Source organism: Sciurus carolinensis, chromosome 3 (genome assembly GCF_902686445.1).
Source record: "Sciurus carolinensis chromosome 3, mSciCar1.2, whole genome shotgun sequence".
Classification (NCBI taxonomy): domain Eukaryota; kingdom Metazoa; phylum Chordata; class Mammalia; order Rodentia; family Sciuridae; genus Sciurus; species Sciurus carolinensis.
This window is the reverse complement of record NC_062215.1, coordinates 68,943,841-68,962,483: the sequence shown is the minus strand read 5'-3', so window position 1 is coordinate 68,962,483 and position 18,643 is coordinate 68,943,841. Positions and strand designations below refer to the sequence as shown.

Genomic DNA, 18,643 nt, shown 5'->3' with positions numbered 1-18,643 from the left:
TTATGGTGAGGTATGTGACTTACTGAACCTCAGATTCCTTAACTGTTAAGACAGGAGGAAAAAAATGTATCACAGGTACATTGTGAGTTACATGACATAGTAGGTATAAAAATGTCCAGCAAGTAGCAGACATTGAACAAATATTGGACCCTTTCCTCTTTTCTTTTCAAACTCACAAAATGGAAGCTGGGGAAAGGTTAGGTGATGCGGCAAAACAGTGGAACCCAAGTTCACGTCTCTGCATTCAGTTCATTCTTTGCTTCACCCCTTGGTCAAGCAGGGCCCACGGGTCTATTTCTGAAGCCAGCCCTTCTCTATTGATAAAGTGGAATCACTTCTGGCTGGCCAAAATGTGATGAAAAACACCTATGAACAATTTCAGCTTCCCAGAAGGGCACATCCTGCTCCAGGGGGACGGATTCCTTTTGATTCTGGAATCCACAGTCCCAGCATGAACTTCCAGAAGGCATCACATACCCAAGTTGTAAGCCAAATAGGGATCTGACAATTTCACTGTTCCCAATGCTGTTTTGTTTCACAGAGGACAAAGGCACATGAATTTTTACTGAAGATGTTGATGTTTAAAAACAAACAAAACCCCCCAGCAATCTCAGGCCACCTTCCTACCCCTTCTGTCTGGCTGTCCCCTACGCCTGGGGGTTGGTTGAGTCAGACAGCGGGGTCCTGGCTGGACTGTGGCGCCACCACTGCACAAAAGGAAGCATATAGAACTTCCCAAGAAGTGAACCATTGATCAAGAAACCAACAGCTTTCTGACTAAAGAAAGAAGAAACCTTAAGAATGATTTGAGTTGGAAATTTAGCACACAGCACATGTGAGTCAGAAAATGAGTAAGAAGTTCAGTTAAAACTCAGAAATCAGGCACTGGGGCTACAGTCACTGTGTGTCTCCAAAGGAAATCTTGAACTTGACCACTGCAGAAATGCTGCAGTCCTACACTCAGTCCAGGAAAAGAATACGTATAGATCTGCTCTCCAGTTGACAAAATATGAAAAAAAGCAAAAAGGTCTGTTTGTTACTTCTGATGGAAAAAGAGATAACTTGCCTGATCTGTTGAAACAAATCTCAGATCAATGTGAAAATGGAGCTTGTTTAAAGGGTTTTGAAATGGTTAACTTCAAAGAAGAGGGAACAAGAGATATGAAAGCAGAATTCTTTTTATGGGTTCTGAATCCATTAAAAATTCAGAATTAGGGCCCTCATATTCTCAAGACCAGATTCTTCAAACCACAAGAAATATCGTACTGGCCTTCCATCTGCTGTGAGAGTGAGCTGGCCCCAACTCTTTTGTAATTTTTTTTAATTAAAAAAAATTTTTTTTAAGTTGTAGGTGGACACAATACCTTTGCTCTATTTTTATGTAGTGCTGAGGATCAAACCCAGTATGCTAGGTTAGTGCTCTACCACTGAGTCACAACCCCAGCCCCATGGCCCCCAACTCTTTCTGGCAGACCTACATTCAGACCCTTCCCTCAAATGACACTCTCCAATACTTTAATGACACTGAAGTTCAGTGTCTTCAGCAAACACAAGCTATACATATCTTCAGCCACTGCAAAAGCACATCTCAACAGAATGCCTATTTGTATAAAGTTACCCAGAAATACCACTGTAGTACTGTTTTGAATGTATTTGACTTAATCAGTGTCTAATGTTAAGACAAGCAGCAGTTGTTTCTGAGTTACTAAAGTCACTAAGCTATTTGAAAACAAAAGATTATAGTAGAGATTTAAAAGCTATATAGTGTATCTAATACAAAATGGTGTTTTGTATGTAAAGCTTCAGCAAAATAAAATCATTTTAATCTCATATATGTTAGTAGTAAAATATCAAAAATTGAGTAAATGACAACATGATTATATCTTTCCAAGTACACTGTGTATCATATTTCATTAGTCTAAGCGAAAGTATAATTAAAAAAAAAAAAGCCATGTCCAATAACAGACAAGAAACAGGCTGCAAGGGAACTGTTCGCATTCTGGTAGAATTTGAGGATGGGAACTAATGTGTACAGGGTTAATTGAAAAGGGAATATTATTCTCTTCCACTGAAACCCCACAGGAACTATATTCCTTGGTTCTTCCCTATGCTGATGATCAAGGTCGACAGACTAAAAATAAAGTAGTGACCACCACATGCTGGGCATTTTACCTATGTTATTTAATCACCCTGATGGTCATTATGCCCACTCAGGCTTATCTTCCACCCACCCAAAAGACAGTCCCTGGCATGAGCAGCTACTATTGTGGTCTCATAAGGACACAGGTGACTTTGTTGACCTTAGATGCTCCCAGACGTCCCATTCTTCAGGGCCTCTCCTACACTGCAACCCAGGCTTCAGAGGCCTACTCTCAGACCTTTCTGGAGCCCCGGGTTCTCTGTTTGCCAAACATATACTCACTTGGTGTTATGGTATAGAAACAGTTTGAGTGTTTCTCCTAAAGCTGCATGTGTTGGAAGTTTGGTTCTGGTGCAGCGAAGTGGGAGGTGGCGGGCCCTTTAAGAAGTAAAGTTTAATGAATTCTTGGGTCACTGGGGAAGGGAGCTGCCCTCGGGAAGGACTGTGGGACCTCAGTGTCTCTGGAGTCCTGTTTGGCAATATGATCTTGGGCCCACATGTGCTCCTGCCATTGCCATCCATCGTGAGGTGATGTAGCTAAGGGGGACCCTTGCCATAGTCTGCCCCATAACGTTTGCACTTTCAGCCTCTAAAATTATGAGCTAAATGTTTCTTTATAAAGTTAGCCTGTCTCAGTTATTAAGTTATAGTTATAGTGTTTAAAGCCAGCCTAATACACTTGGTAAGTGATGAATTATTCTGAAGTATCATTAGTAGGGTAAAAAATGCAAAAATTTCCAGTACTGATACAGCCTGTGTAACAGAAAGAAAAAAACTTAGATCCATATGCTGATGTTTATTTGCTATGAGACAGTCAATCATCCTTTCTGGACTTCATATGTTCTATTTGCAAAATGGACTAGCATTCTCATTTCACATTGCCACTGTGAGGGTTACTTTAGGTGCCTGGAACATATTGTGAGCACAATGAAGAATCGCTTCCTTCCCATTCCACATAGAGTCCACAGGCTATATAGGCTCTCAATAGTCAGCGCCATGGTCCCCAAGCCATTTCAGTTTTGTTTGGATTCCAGCAAACAGGAGGCTCTGTCTATTTTACATGAAAACTCTTCTATTCCCCAGAATGGATGGCTTCAGGACAACACTAGTGGTTACAATAATGTGGCATGATTGTGTTATAGTAAAAGAAAGAGAAAAAAAGGCCATTTACTGACAATTACATAAGAGGCATGACATGCTATACAGTGCCTTAGATTAAAAACTAATAAAAAAGACTACATACAAATCAAACCACGGTAATCGTTTATTTCCAATAAACGGTACTGTAACTGTAACCATATGCAAAATAAAAAAACACAAAACAAAAAACCTCTGACATCATACCATACATAAAATTAACTCAAAATTGATCACACACTTAAATGTTAGGACTGAGCCATAAAAGTCTTAGAAAGAAATACAGGAGGTAATCATTATGGATTATTTAGATTAAGAAATTAGGATGCAAAAAGCTCAAACCACGAAGAGGAAAAGGTGGAAACTGGAATTCGTCTCCACTGAAAACTCTAGCTGCTTAAAAAATACTGTTAAGTCCTGGTGTGCTTGTGCATGCCTGTAATCACAGCTGCTCCGGAGGCTGACAAAGAAGGATTGCTAATTCAAAGCCAGCCTCAGCAAAAGCGAGGCACTCAGCAACTCAGTGAGACCCTGTCTCTAAACAAAATACAAAATAGGGCTAGGGATGTGGCTCAGTGGTTGAGTGCCCTGAGTTCAATTCCCAGTACCCGCCTCCACCCTCCCAAAAAATACTGTTAGGGAAATAAAAAAACAAGAACTGGAAGAAAATATTTGAAAAAAACATGTATCTGACAAGGAATTGTGTCTAAGTTATATAAAAACTCTTACATCTCAGTAATAAGAAAACAAAATGAGCAAAAAGTTTGAATAGACTACCAAAGATGATACACAGAGGCAAATGAGCAAGTGAAATAATGCTCAGTCATTAACCATTAGGGAAATAGAAATTAAAACCACACTGAGATACCTCTTCATAACTACTAATATCACTAAAAAGCAAAAACCAACAAAACAACCCCAAAACCCAGAATACCAAGCCATGGGGGGATGTGTGGCTAACGGGACTCCGATGCAGTTAACAGGTTGTCCCCATGGACATGTGGAAACAGTCCACGGGAAACAGTCACGCAGTTTCTTATAAAGTTCAACATACACTTACCATGTGACTCAGCAATGCGACTCACAGGTATTTATTGAAAAAAAGGCAAAACATGGCCAAATAAAGATTTATAAGCAGATGTTTAGAACAGAAGCAGTCACAGTGGCCAAACTGGCAATGACCCATCAACTGGTGCTTGGTAAATACCTGGTGTCACACTGAGGAACCATGGGACACTCCACAGCCACAGAAAAGGAATGAACTTCTCATGTCCACAGTGCCAGCTGAATTGTCAGAGCATTATAAACGTGAAAAAAAAGTCTGATAGCAAACACTATGCAATGTCCATCTGACTCCATTTCTTGAGGTTCTAGAAAAAAGAGAAGCCCAGAATTGCAAGGAGCAGAGCAGGGTTGCTAGGTAGGACGGGGGGATTTCTTGGGTAGGGGCAGAGGGTGACTTTCTCAGGTAACAGAAAAATTCTGATGACTATGATGATAGTTATGCATCTGTACTCATTTGTCAAATGCCATTCACAGTTCACTTAAAAGTGTTGAATTCTATTGGATGTAAATTACATCTCAATAAGGCTAATAAAACAAAGTTCATGTTGTAACCTCTAGAGAATAACCAGGAGAAGAATCATAGGAAAAATTAATGGTGGGAGGGGTGCAGAAAATCCCCTGACTGACTGCATAAGCAAGGACCAAATTAATCTGCCTAAGAGGAAGGACTGTCCAACCTCATGCCATGGAAGAAGCCATACAATGGGGACTAAGGAACAAGAAGCCAAATCCTGACTGGACAGTATTAGTAAGGAAGCCTCACCAGTTCTTCCATTCCAAATTTCTTTCTTTCTTTCCTTCCTTTCTTCCTTCCTTTCATTAAAAATGCAATACATCTAGGACTGGGTGGTAGAGCATGAACAAGATCCTGGGTTAGATCCCCAGTAACTCATACACACATGCACACACACATGCACATACACACACACACAGAGTGCAAAACGTATGTCATTATTATGGAAACAAACTCGAAATGCAGAAGGACATGTAGTAACAGTAAAACCAGGATACCTCTCCCTCCAAACTCACTGTCAGGGGCAGGGCCACACCTTTGAGCTGCACTGAATTCCCATTTGGAAATATTCTTCTGCGGGGGTCTCAGTGATTTTTTTAGTGAGAAAGGCTCACAAGCAGCTACTGGATTTAGTTTGCAATCCAGGGACTCAGGTTTCATTAAATAGTCCTCTGTTTTCTTCATAAAACCCCCAATCTAATGTCCTCCAGGGATCTTATCTTCAGTGAACGAATCCTCCCTAACTGTTGTTTTTCTAGGCAGCAGCGACTATTCTGAGAAGGGATGTTGTGGTACATGCAAAGGAACAAGCACACACATAAACATCATCACTGTTACTTCTGTGTTTCTGTTCAAGTTTAAATTTAGGTTAGCTTGATAACAGCTTTTACAGAAAAAAATCATGTCCATGGCAAACTGACACTTATGTCCACAGTCTGTAACATACAGGTCCAGGTTCAAATTCTGAAACTCTATCCACTGATCAGCAGCAACCACAGATGTCTGTCCCCTGCCTTGACCCTAGTTGGCATGGCTGGCCCATCTCTCTCAGACCCAGCAGGTCAAGGCAGGTCCCATAATAGGATCATCTCAACTCTAAATTTACTCTGCACCCAGGCCTAACCCAAAACATCCTTTGCCGGACACAAGACAAGTCTGCCCTCTTAAAATTACCTGTGGCCTTTCTCACTGGTTTCTTCCAGTTGTTCCGGAGTACAAGAAAACTGAAGTATGGCCTTCTGCTGTATGGTGGCTTCTCAGAGATCTAGGGGACATGCCTGGACAGGGAGGGAGACCAGGTGAATTCTAGAAAGAGCCCCAGGCATTCACAATGTGACACGTGACACATGCTGCCTTAGTTCATTCTGGTTGAGCTGATTCACCAGGTGAGGCCACACCATCTGCATCTGATGCACCCAAATGGAGGTTCTGGCTCTTTTCCCTTAACTCCATCTTTTGGCCTTTTGAGATTGTCTCCAGGCAAAGCAGGGAGGAGATACTCACTTCCCACCCTGCAACAATACACTGGATGGCGGGCAGACGAAGCAGCAGGGCCATGATCTATTCCCTCACTGTGCCAGAACACAGCAGAAGAGTCAAGGCTGGCACGTAACAAATGATTAGAAAACTGGGAGCCAGTTTTAGATGAAATGTATTCATTCTCCACAATTCAAGAGTTTCTTAAAACATTTACTTATTGAATACTTACTATGTGCCAGGTTCTATATAGGTAACGAGAATAGAAAGATAGAAGCCAGTGTCGAAGCTGATAAGGAGGCAGAAAATTAAAAAGTCCTGGGATGGGTATCAGGATAGCTGAATTTTATGTGACCTCTCCACTCAGGTAAGCCAAGGCCAGACAGGAAATGTGTTTCTGGAGGAAGGGATGTGTGAGCTAAATTGGGGGGATATATTTTTTTTTATCATAATATAGTCATACACAGTAGTTGAGTTCCTTTTGACAAAATCATACATGCATGGAGTTAGATTTCAATCCCCATCCCCCACCTTCTCCCCATCCCCCATTCTCCTTCCTCTACTCTATTAATCTTCACTTACCGGTTTATTTATTTATTTTTAATTGGTCATTTATACATATACATAAAGGTGAAATTTCCTGTGGGGTATTTATATAGACATATAACATGATTTTGTTAAATTCATTACTTATTTCCTCCCCTTTCCCTCCTCTCTCCCTCTTCATCTCCTCCTTCTGCCCGACTGATCTTCCCTATATCTTTATGATATCCGACCCCCTTTCTCTGCCTTCTTTCTCTTATTTTAATCTAACTTCCACATTTGAAAGAAAATATTTGACTCTTGATTTTCTGAGTCTGGCTTATTTTGCTTAGCATGATGTTTTTCATATCCATCCATTTGCCAGAAAATGCCATAATTTCTTCTTCATGACTGAGTAAAACGCCATTGAGGATATATACTCCATTTTCTTGATCCACTCAACTATTGGCAGGCTCTACAATGACTCCATAATTTGGCTATTGTGAATTGTGCTGCAATAAACACTGATGTGGTTGTATTGCTCTAGTATGCCGATTTTAGTTCTTTTGGATAAATACCAAGGAGTGGGATAACTGGGTCATATGGAGGTTCAATTCCTAGTTTTTCTGAGGAATCTCCATGTGGCTTTCCAGAGTGGTTGTACTAATTTGCAGTCTGACCAACAATGTATGAGTGTACCTTTCCCCCACATCCTTGCCAGCAATTATTAGTATTTGCTCTTGATAACTGTCATTCTGACAAGAGTGAGATGAAATCTTAGTGTAGCTTTGATCTGTATTTCCCTGACTGATAGAGACGTTAAAAATTTTTTCATATATTTTCTTTTGTTGAGAAATGTCTGTTTAGTTCTTTTGCTCATTTATCTATTGGGTCATTTTTTTGGCATTAAGTTTTTTGAGTACTTTATATATTCTAGCATATTAATTCCCTGTCAGAGGAGAAGCTGGCAAAGATTTTTTTCCTATTTTTTCCTCTCTTCACAAATTTAATCATTTCCTTTGCTGGGCAGAAGCTTTTTAATTTGATGGCATCCCACTTATTGCTTCTTAGTCTTGTTTCTTGAGCTTTATGGGTCTTGTTGAGTTTGTGGGGATCCTATGCTTTCTTCTAGCAATTTCATGGTTTTGGTCTAGTTCCTAAGTCTTTGATCCATTTTAATTTGATCTTTGTGCAGGGTGAGATAGGGATCTAATCTCATTCTTGTACATATGGATAACTAGTTTTCTCAGCACCGTCTGGTAAAATAGTTGTCTTTTCTCCAACGTATGTTTTTGGTATGTTTGTCAAGTATCAGATGGCTGTTAAGTACGTGGATTTGTCTCTGTTTTCTATTCTACTCCACTGGTTTTCATGTCTATTTTTTTTTTTTTTTTACTGTAGCTCTGTAGTATAATTTGAGATACCTCCTACATCACTTTTCTTGTTCAGAATTGTTTTGGCTAAATCCCTCAAAACCAAAAGGACAAATGTTCTCTCAGATATTCAGATGCTGATTCACAATAGGACAGGGAAGAGGGGAAAGGGGAAAGGGAGAAGAGGAGGTTCACCAGATTGGACAGAGGGGGAACGGAGGGGGGTGGGAATGGGAAAGACAGTAGAATGAATCGCACATAACTTTCCTATGTTCATATATGAAAACACAACCAGTGTAATTCCATATTATATACAACCACAGAAATGAGAAGTTATACCCCATGTATATATGATATGTCAAAATACATTCTACTGTCATATATAACTAAAAAGAACACATAAAATTTTTTTAAAGAATTATTTTGGATATTCTGGGTCTTTTATTTTTCCAAATAAATTTGAGGACTGTTTTTTCTAGTTCTGTGAAGAATATCATTGGTATTTTGATTGGTTTTGCACTGAATATGTACAGTGCTTTTGGTAGTATGGGCATTTTGACCATATTAATTCTGCCTATCTAAGAACATGGAAGATCTTTCATCTTGTAAGGTCTTATTCAATTTCTTTCTTCAGAGTCCTATAGTTTTCATTGTAGAGATCTTTCACCTCTTTGGTTAGATTAATTCCCAAGTATTTTATTTTATATTATTTTTTGAGGTTATTATGGAAGAGATGGTTCTCCTGATTTCTTTCTCAGCAGAATTGCTGTTGTGGAGTATAGGAAAGATATATTTGTATCCTGCTATTTTGCTAAACTTATTTATCAGGTCTATAAGTCTTCTGGTAGTTTTTTTTTTTTTTTTTTTTATCTTCTAGATATAGGACCATGTCATCAGCAAACAGAGATAGTTTAGCTTCTTCTTTTCCTATGTGTATTCCTTTAATTTCCTTCTCTTGACTAATTGCTCTGGCTAGAATTTCAAAAACTATTTTGAAAAGAAGTGGTGAGAATGAACATCCTTGTTCTGTTGCTGATTTTAGAGGAAATGCTTTCAGTTTTTCTCCATTCAGTATGGCATCAGCATGATGCTGGCTGTGGGTCTGTCATACACAGCTTCTACAATATTGAGGTAAGTTTCTTCTATCCCTAGTTTCTCCAGGATTTTTAACATGAATGGGTGCTGGATTGTTTTTTCAAAGGTCTTTTCTGCATCTGTTGAGATGATTGGATGATTCTTGATCTTAATTCTATTTAAGTGGTGAATTACATTTGCTTATTTGGGTATGTTGAACCAGTCTTGAATCCCTAGGATGAAATCCACTTGATCATAATGTATTATCTTCTTGAAATGTTTTTGAATATGGTTTTCAAATATATTTTACAGGATTTTTGCATCTGTGTTCATCAGGGATATTGGTCTTTAGTTTTCTTTCCTTGATGTGTCTTTGTCTGGTTTTGTTATCAGGGTTATACTGGCTTCATAGAGTGTTTTGGGGAGTTACCCCTTTCAATTTCATGGAATAATTTGAGAAAAACTAGTGTTAGCTCTTCTTTAAAGGTGTGGTAGAACTCAGATGAGAATCTATTTGGTCCTGAGCTTTTCTTTTTTTGGAAGGCTTTTAATTGCTGCTTCAATTTCATTGCTTGATATTGGTCTGCTTAGGTTTCTCTATCTTCTTAGTTCAATTTGGGCAGATAATATGTATCTAGAAATTTGTCAATGTCTTCTAGATTTTCCAGTTTATTGGAGTATAAGTTTTCAAAATAGTTTCTAATGATTCTCTGAATCTCAGTAGTATCTGTGGTGATACTACTCCTTTTTCATCTCTAATTTTGCTTATTTGAGTTTTCTCTTCCTTTTGGTTAGTTTGTCTAAGGTTTTACCAATTTTATTGATGTTTTCAAAGAACCAACTCTTTGTAGCATTGATCCTGAATATTGTTTTTTTATTCTCAGTTTCAGTAATTTCAGTTGTGATCTATATTTCCTGTCTTCTACTAATTTTGGAATTAATTCCTTCTTCCTTTTCTAAGGTCTCAAAGTAGATCATAAGCTTATTCATTCGAGATCTATTTAGAAAAAATTTTTTTAGTTGTAGATGGGCACAATACCTTTATTTTATTTATTTTTATGTGGTGCTAAGGATCGAACCCAGTGCCTCACACGTGCTAGGTGGGTGCTCTACCACTGAGCCACAACCCCAGCCCCTACTTTTTTTTAATGTATGCACTCAATACTATAAATTTTCTTAGACTTGCTTTCATGCTGTCCCAGAGATTTTGATATGTTGTATCTCGGTTCTCATTTATTTCTAAGAACTTCTTAGAGCTAAATTTTAAAAGAGAACTAGAAGTCAGGCAGGCAGAGAGGAAACACAGCAGATGGATATGCTGTGTTAAGGCTGTACTTACAGGAGAAAATATAGCATGGACAATAAAGCATGATTTAGCACACATGAAGTACTTACTTGAAATGACTAGAAAAACATAATAATAAGGTTTAATAGGTGAGCAGAACTAGGATGAAAAGGGCCTTGAATACTACGCCTGGAGGTCTGGCCTTGATCTAAATTACTGTCCTTGAAAACAGGAAAGGAAATCAACACATTTCAGCAGAAAAAATCTTGACTATGGTAGCAGTGTAAAAAATGGACATTGAGAAGGTAGAGACATAAGAATGGACATCTACCCATGGACTGAAGAGGAAAGCTGGGACACACATGCATGGAGAAGAAGTATTTTGGTCCTTATGTGGGACAAGAGCTTGCTTGACTGCTGGAATGGGTCCATCCTGCCTCTTGTTCTCAGTTGCCACCAATGAGTTGTGTGCTGTTGGTGAAAGTTGGGAAGTGCTAAGAGTCAATTTTTTCCTGAAAGGAATGGACTAGCAAGGGTCACAGTTACTTGCTTTTATTTTATTCTACAGGATAGGCTTGGAGAATCTTGGAGAGGAACTGTCACAGAACTTAAGTGATTTGCTCAAAAACTCGAAGCTAACAGTAGAGGCCTAGCCCACACAGAGGTCAGATACAGGGACGTACCAATGAGTCCTTGCTAGATGGCCAGCTCGTTACCTGGTTGTGCTACCTCCTGTTGCAAGGCACTGACGCCAATCCTGGAAGCCACTCATCAGTCCACTGAAGTCCACACTTTTCTCAGAGAAGCCTTCCCAGCTGTTATGGTTTAGATATGAGATGTCATCCAAAAACTCATGTGTGAAACCATGCAAGAAGGCTTAGAGGTGAAATAATCGGGTTATAAGAGACTTAACCTAATCAGTACATTAATTCATTGATAGGCATTAACTGGGTGGTAACTGTAGGCAGGTAGGGTGACTAGAGGAGGTGGGTCATTGGAGGGCTGCTCTTGGGATATATATTTTGTTCCTGGTGAGTCAAGTCTAGTCTCTCTGCTCCCTAATTGTTATATTCTGAGCTGCTTTCCTCTGTCACACCTTTCCACCATGATTTTCTGCCTCTCTTTGGGCACAAAGCAATGGAGTTGGCCATCTATGGACTAAGACCTCTGAACTAAGCATGAAATAAACTTTCTCTTCTAAAATTGTCCTTGTCAGGTCTTTTGGTCACAGCAACAAAAAAGCTGACTAAAATACCAGTCATGGGTGGGCATAGGCTTTACAGCTTACCTTACAGCTGCCTGTCATGTCCCAAAAAGCCAGTTGTCAGGCCATCCCACCCCACCAAGATGGACCCAGGTGGCCCTCAGAACCAGCAGTGTGCACAGAATCCTCCACCATGGGCAGGGGTGGAACATGCGGACCTGAAGAAGCCCAAGGCTGATTTTCACATCTGCCACTCTTCCTTCCTTACCTTCCCACATAGTTTTATACTCCAAATGAATAACAACTCTTTCAAGCTCCCATTTCTCACAGGTTTTACTGACTTGGAAGGTCCACACTTGTTTTCTGTGGTTTGTCCCCCCTGAGACTCATACTGAAATTTAATCCTCATCATGAGATAATAAGTGGTGGGACCTGGCAGAATCTTTAAGAGGGGTTTTGTTCTCATTAATAGATGAGAGGGGCTATGGACTACCTTGAGAGTGGGTCTCTTATAAAAGTCAATTTTTCTAGATGCTGTGTGATCCCTGTGTCTTGCCATGTGATGCCCTCCTCTGCTTTTGGACTTGACCAGTATGGAGGCCATCACCAGATGTGGGTCTTGACTTTGGACCAGAACAATCAGACAAAGTTAACCCTTTTTCTTTATCGTTTTCCCAGTCTGTGGTATGGTGTTATTAGCAACAGAAACTAGACTAAGACACTATTGGACAAAACAGAGATGCAACCAAGAAAATTCATTCACTAAGGTCAGTTGATTGATAGCAGGTGTCTTTCAAAAACCACATACGAACAGTAATGGTAAAAGTCTGTGAAAGGGACCCAACCAAGAGATGGGCTTTCTTCAACCATTCTGACCTTGGCAAGAGCCACATCCTGCCAATACGCACCTGAGAAGTTAGTATTCTATCTATCTTCGTCTATATCCCCCATGCTTAGAACCCCCTCTTGCACATAGTTGCTCAATAAACACTGGACAGAAAGAATGAATGGCATGATACCGTTATTTTGCTTATGCACACCATACATACTGCCATTATATGAATGTTTTTATCTCATTCTATACGAAATAAAAGACAGGGCTTACTTACCGTTAGTTACTGCAGTAGATGAGGCTCACCGCTGCCTCTTGGGGAGGCTGAGGATGTGGCCCCATAATCAGAACCTGGCTCTGATCCAAGAGATGTGCTCTTCCCATGAAGTCTCAATACCATCAGAATCAAAATTGGGTGCTCTGAAGAAATATTACTCTAAATATGTATGATCCCATTTATAAGTTGATCATCTTTAGATAACTAGATAAGCAGTTGACAAACTGTAGTCCACGAGCCAAGTCCAGCCTAACACCTGTTTTTGTAAATAAATTCTATGTGAACACAGTCAAGTCCATTTGTTTTTGTCTTGTCTATGGCTCCTCTGGCTACCTTTTTATTTGTGTCCTCCTCAAATTGCTGTGTAAAAGTCCAAACCCATAATATGATTGAATTTAGAGATAGGACCTTTAATGAGGTAATTAAGATTATATGAAATCATAAGGGTGGGGCCCTCATCTGATAGGATTGGTGTCCCTTTAAGACAAAGAAGAGACACTAGGAACATGTGCACACAGAGGAGAGATCACAGAGGACACAATAAGAAGGGGAAAAAAAGACCTCACTAGAAACCAATCCTGCTGTAATCCTGATCTCAGATTCCCAGCCTCCAAAACCATGAGAAAATAAATGTCTGTTGTTTAAGCCACCCGGGCAGTGGAGTTTTGTTCTTATGGAAGCCAGAAGCTACAGTGTCAGTGTTGGGAGATGTGAATATGATATATAGTCAGTAAAGCCCAAGAGATTTATTATCTGTCCCTTTACAGAAAAGCTTGCCAATCCTTGACCTAAAAATTCACAGCAAGATACTGATAAACACTCAATAAAGTACTGCTCAAATGAGTTTGTTTCAATTGTATCAGTATAATTAGTCATTTATTAATTCATTCCTGAAACTATATTTGCTTCCCAGCTACATACCCAGAACAGTGAGTTTTACCACTAACCAAATATTTACTGAGTCTTGTCCTAGATATTGTAGTCACAGGGATGTGTCAGATATGGAACCTGTGTTCAAGAAGCTCTTTGTGAGTCAAGGAGACACAAACCTTAATTCCATGAAATCACATTCATAGTCTTTAACTGCCCTTTCTCTATACGTCGGGCAGGGAAGCAAGGTCAGGCAGAATTAATTTCACTGTACAGACTCAGCAGAGATCAAATTCAACAGTTTTCCCTGGCTCAGAGGACTTCATTTATTAAAGTTTCAGCTTCCAGCTGAAATATATGGTAGCAAAGGAACACCTGAGACAAGTGTCTCGGTGTTCTTATCCCCATGAAAGACATAGTGATATCTCATGGTTCTGATGATCAAAGGCTGTAACAAGCGAGAAATGTCTGAAACTAAAACAAGAACATTTACTATGCTTCAAGAAACAAAAACGGGGATCCAAGATGGTGGACTAGAGGGTGACTGCATCTCCCGTCACTCCAGAACTCAGGATTCAAGAAGGGGAGGTATTGAGAGACTCTGACCAACACAGAGCCGCTGGATGAGTCTCTCCCACTGGGAGAAGCTTGGCCCAGGTGGCAGGCCGGGACAGTGGGCAGCTTCATGGAGCAAGGCAGGGCAGCGAGTGACTTCCCCAAGCAGTCAGGCTCCATCCCGCTGCAGGCCCGGTCCACAGCCAGTTTCTCGTAGCAGGCCCGCCCAGTGAGAGGTTTTCCATGCAGAGCCAGCCCCCAGCCCTGGACCCAGCAGCGGGCTAGAGGCAGCTTCCTTTGGAAGCACAGCATTATCAAGCTCCTCCAAGACTTCAGGCTACTGAAGGCTGGGAGGCGATATACTGGAAATCTATAGGGACACTATAAGCCAATAGAGGAAATCTGCAATATCTCAGAGTCCCACTGATATCTGACCAATATGAGAAAACAAGGGAAGAAAATGTCCCAAATAAACCTAGATACTATATCAATAAAACCCAATGACAGCATGGCAGAAGAAATGTCAGAAATGGAGTTCAGAATGTACATAATTAAAACAATCAGGGAAGCAAACGAGGAGATGAAAGAGCAAATGCAGGTATTGAAGGATGAGATGAAAGAGCAAATGGAGGCACTAAATGATTGCACCAATTGACAGTTAAAAGAGCAAATACGAGAAGCAAAAGATCATTTCAATAAAGAGTTAGAGATACTGAAAAAAAAAAAACAAACAGAAATCCTTGAAATGAAGGAAACAATAAATCAAATTAAAAACTCCATAGAAAGCATAACCAATAGGATAGAACACCTGGAAGACAGAACCTCAGATATTGAAGACAAAATATTTAATCTTGAAAACAAACTTGAACTTGAACAAACAGAGAAGATGGTAAGAAATCATGAACAGAATCTACAAAAATTATGGGATATCATGAAAGGCCAAATTTAAGAATTATTGGGATTGAGGAAGGCTTAGAGAAACAAATCAAAGGAATGAACAATCTATTCAATGAAATAATATCAGAAAATTTCCCAAATCTGAAGAATGAAATGGAAAATCAAGTACAAGAGGCTTATATGACTCCAAATACACAAAATTACAACAGACCCACACCAAGGTACATTATTATGAAAACACCTAACATACAAAATGAAGACAGAATTTTAAAGGCCGCGAGAGAAAAGAATCAAATTACATTCAGGGGGAAATCAATAAGAATATCAGCAGATTTTTCAATCCAGACCCTAAAAGCTACAAGGATCTGGAACATTTACCAAGCCATGAAAGAAAATGGATGCCAACCAAGAACCTTATATCCAGCAAAACTTACCTTCAGATTTGATGACAAAATAAAAATCCTTCCATGATAAACAAAAGCTAAAAGAATCTACAAAAAGAAAGTCCCGGCATTACAGAACATTCTCAGCAAAATATTCCATGAGGAAGAGATGAAAAACAATGATGCAAATCAGCAACAGGAGGAACTACCCTAAAGGAATAGCCAAATAAAGGAGAAACCAAGTCATGTCAAAAAACAAAAATGAGTTAAATGACTGGGAATACAAATCATATCACAATCATAACCCTAAATGTTAATGGTCTGAACTCATCAATCAAAAGACATAGACTAACAGATTGGATTAAAAAGAAAAATCCAATAATAAACTGCCTGCAAGAGACTCATCTCATAGAGATACCCACAGACTAAAGATGAAAGAATGGGAAAAAAACATACCATGTACATGGACACAGCAAAAAAGCTGGAGTAGCCGTCCTCATTTCAGATAATGTGGACTTCAAGCCAAAACTAGTCAGAAGGGATAAAGAAGGACATTTCATCCTGCTTAAGGGAAGTATAAATCAGCAAGACATAACAATCATAAGTATCTATGCCCTGAACATTGGCTCATCCATGTACATCAAACAAATCCTTCTCAATTCCAGAAATCAAATAGACCACAACACAATAATACTAGGCGATTTTAATACACCTCTCTCGCCACTGGACAGATCTTCCTAACAAAAATTGAATAAAGAAACCACAGATCTCAATAACACAATCAACAATTTAGACTTAATGGACATATATAGAATATACCATCCAACAAAGAGCGAATACACTTTCTTCTCAGCAGCACATGGATCCTTCTCTAAAATAGACCATATTTTATGCCACAAAGCTACTGTTAGCAAACACAAGAAGATAGAGATACTACCTTGTATTCTATCAGATCATAATGGATTGAAATTAGAAATAAATGACAGAATAAAAATCAGAAACTTCTCCAACACCTGGAGATTAAATAATATGCTATTGTATGATGAATGGATAACAGAAGACATCAGGAGGGAAATAAAAAAATTCTTAGAAGTAAATGAGAACAAAGACACATCATATCAAATCTCTGGGACACTATGAAAGCAGTACTTAGAGGAAGATTTATTTCATGGAGCGCATTCAACAAAAGAAGAAAACAATCAACAAATAAACGACCTAACACTATGGCTCAAAGTCCTAGAAAAAGAAGAACAGACCAACACCAAAAGTAATAGAAGACAGGAAATAGTTAAAATCAGAGCTGAAATCAATGAAATTGAAACAAAAGAAACAATTGAAAAAATTAACAAAATAAAGATTTGGTTCTTAGAAAAAATAAACAAAATAAACAAAATTGATAAACCCTTAGCCACACTAACAAAGAGAAGGAGAGAGAAAATTCAAATTACTAAAATTCAGAATGAATAAGGAAATATCACTACAGAAATGAGTGAAATACAAAACATAATTAGAAGCTATTTTGAAAATCTATACTCCAACAAAACAGAAAACCTCGAAGACATCAACAAGTTTCTAGAGACAGATGAATTACCTAAACTGAACCAGGAGGAAAACACAACTGAAATAAATCAATTTCAAGCAATGAAATAGAAGAGGTCATCAAAAGCCTACCAACAAAGAAAAGTCCAGGACCAGATGGATTCTCAGCCGAGTTTTACAAAACCTTTAAAGAAGAGCTCATTCCAATACTCCTCAAAGTATTCCATGAAATAGAAGAGGAGGGAACCCTCCCAAACTCATTCTATGAAGCCAATATCACCCTGATACCTAAACCAGACAGAGACACATCGAGGAAAGAAAATTTCACACCAATATCCTTAATGAACATCAACAAAAAAATTCTCAATAAAATTTTAGCAAATCACATACAAAAATATATTAAAAAGACAGTGCACCATGATCAAGTGGGTTTTATCCCAGGGATGCAAGGTTGGTTCAACATCCGGAAATCAATAAATGTCATTCACCATATCAACAGACTTAAAGTCAAGAATCACATGATTATTTTGATAGATGCAGAAAAAGTATTTGACAAACACAGCATCCCTTCATGCTCAAAACACTAGAAAAAACAGGGATAGTGGGAACATTCCTTAATGTTGTAAAGGCCATCTATGCTAAGCCCATGGCTAATATCATTCTAAATGGTGAAAAACTGAAAGCATTCCCCCTAAAAACTGGAACAAGGCAGGGATGCCCTCCTTCACCACTTATATTCAACACTGTCCTTGAGACTCTAGCCAGAGCAATTAGACAGACCAAAGAAACTAAAGGGATACGAATAGGAAAAGAACTCAAACTATCCCTATTTGCTGATGACATGATTATATATTTAGAGGAACCCGGAAATTCCACCAGAAAACTTTCAGAACTCATAAGTGAATTCAGTAAAGTAGCAGGTTACAAGATCAAGGCTCATAAATCTAATGCATTTTTATACATAAGTGATGAATCTTCAGAAAGAGAAGTTAGGAAAACTACCCCATTCACTATAGCCTCGAAAAAAATAAAATACTTGGGAATCAATCTCACAAAAGAGGTGAAAAACCTCTACAATGAGAACTACAGAATGCTAAAGAAGGAAATTAAAGAAAATCTTAGAAGATGGAAAGATCTCCCATGTTCTTGGATAGGCAGAACTAATATTGTCAAAATGGCCATACTACCTAAAGTGCTATACAGATTCAATGCAATTCCAATGGAAATCCCAATGATGTACCTTACAGAAATAGAGCAAGAAATTATGAAATTCATCTGGAAGAATAAGAAACCCAGAATAGCTAAAGCAATCCTCAGTAGAAAGAGTGAAGCAGGGGTTATCGCAATACCAGATCTTCAACTCTACTACAAAGCAATAGTAACAAAAATGGCATGGTATTGGTACCAAAATAGAAAGGTGGATCAATGGTACAGAATAGAGGACATGGACACAAACCCAAATAAATACAATTTTCTCATACTAGACAAAGGGGCCAAAAA

At 38.9% G+C, this 18,643-nt stretch overlaps 1 protein-coding gene and 1 pseudogene across 1 annotated transcript in view; one reads left to right on the top strand and one right to left on the bottom strand.

The window, feature by feature from the left end:
- The window catches only part of Arhgef4 (Rho guanine nucleotide exchange factor 4), a 206,320-nt gene that overhangs the window by 137,289 nt on the left and 50,388 nt on the right, over positions 1–18,643 (bottom strand).
- The window catches only part of LOC124981246 (actin-histidine N-methyltransferase-like), a 68,606-nt pseudogene continuing 50,142 nt past the window's right edge, over positions 180–18,643 (top strand).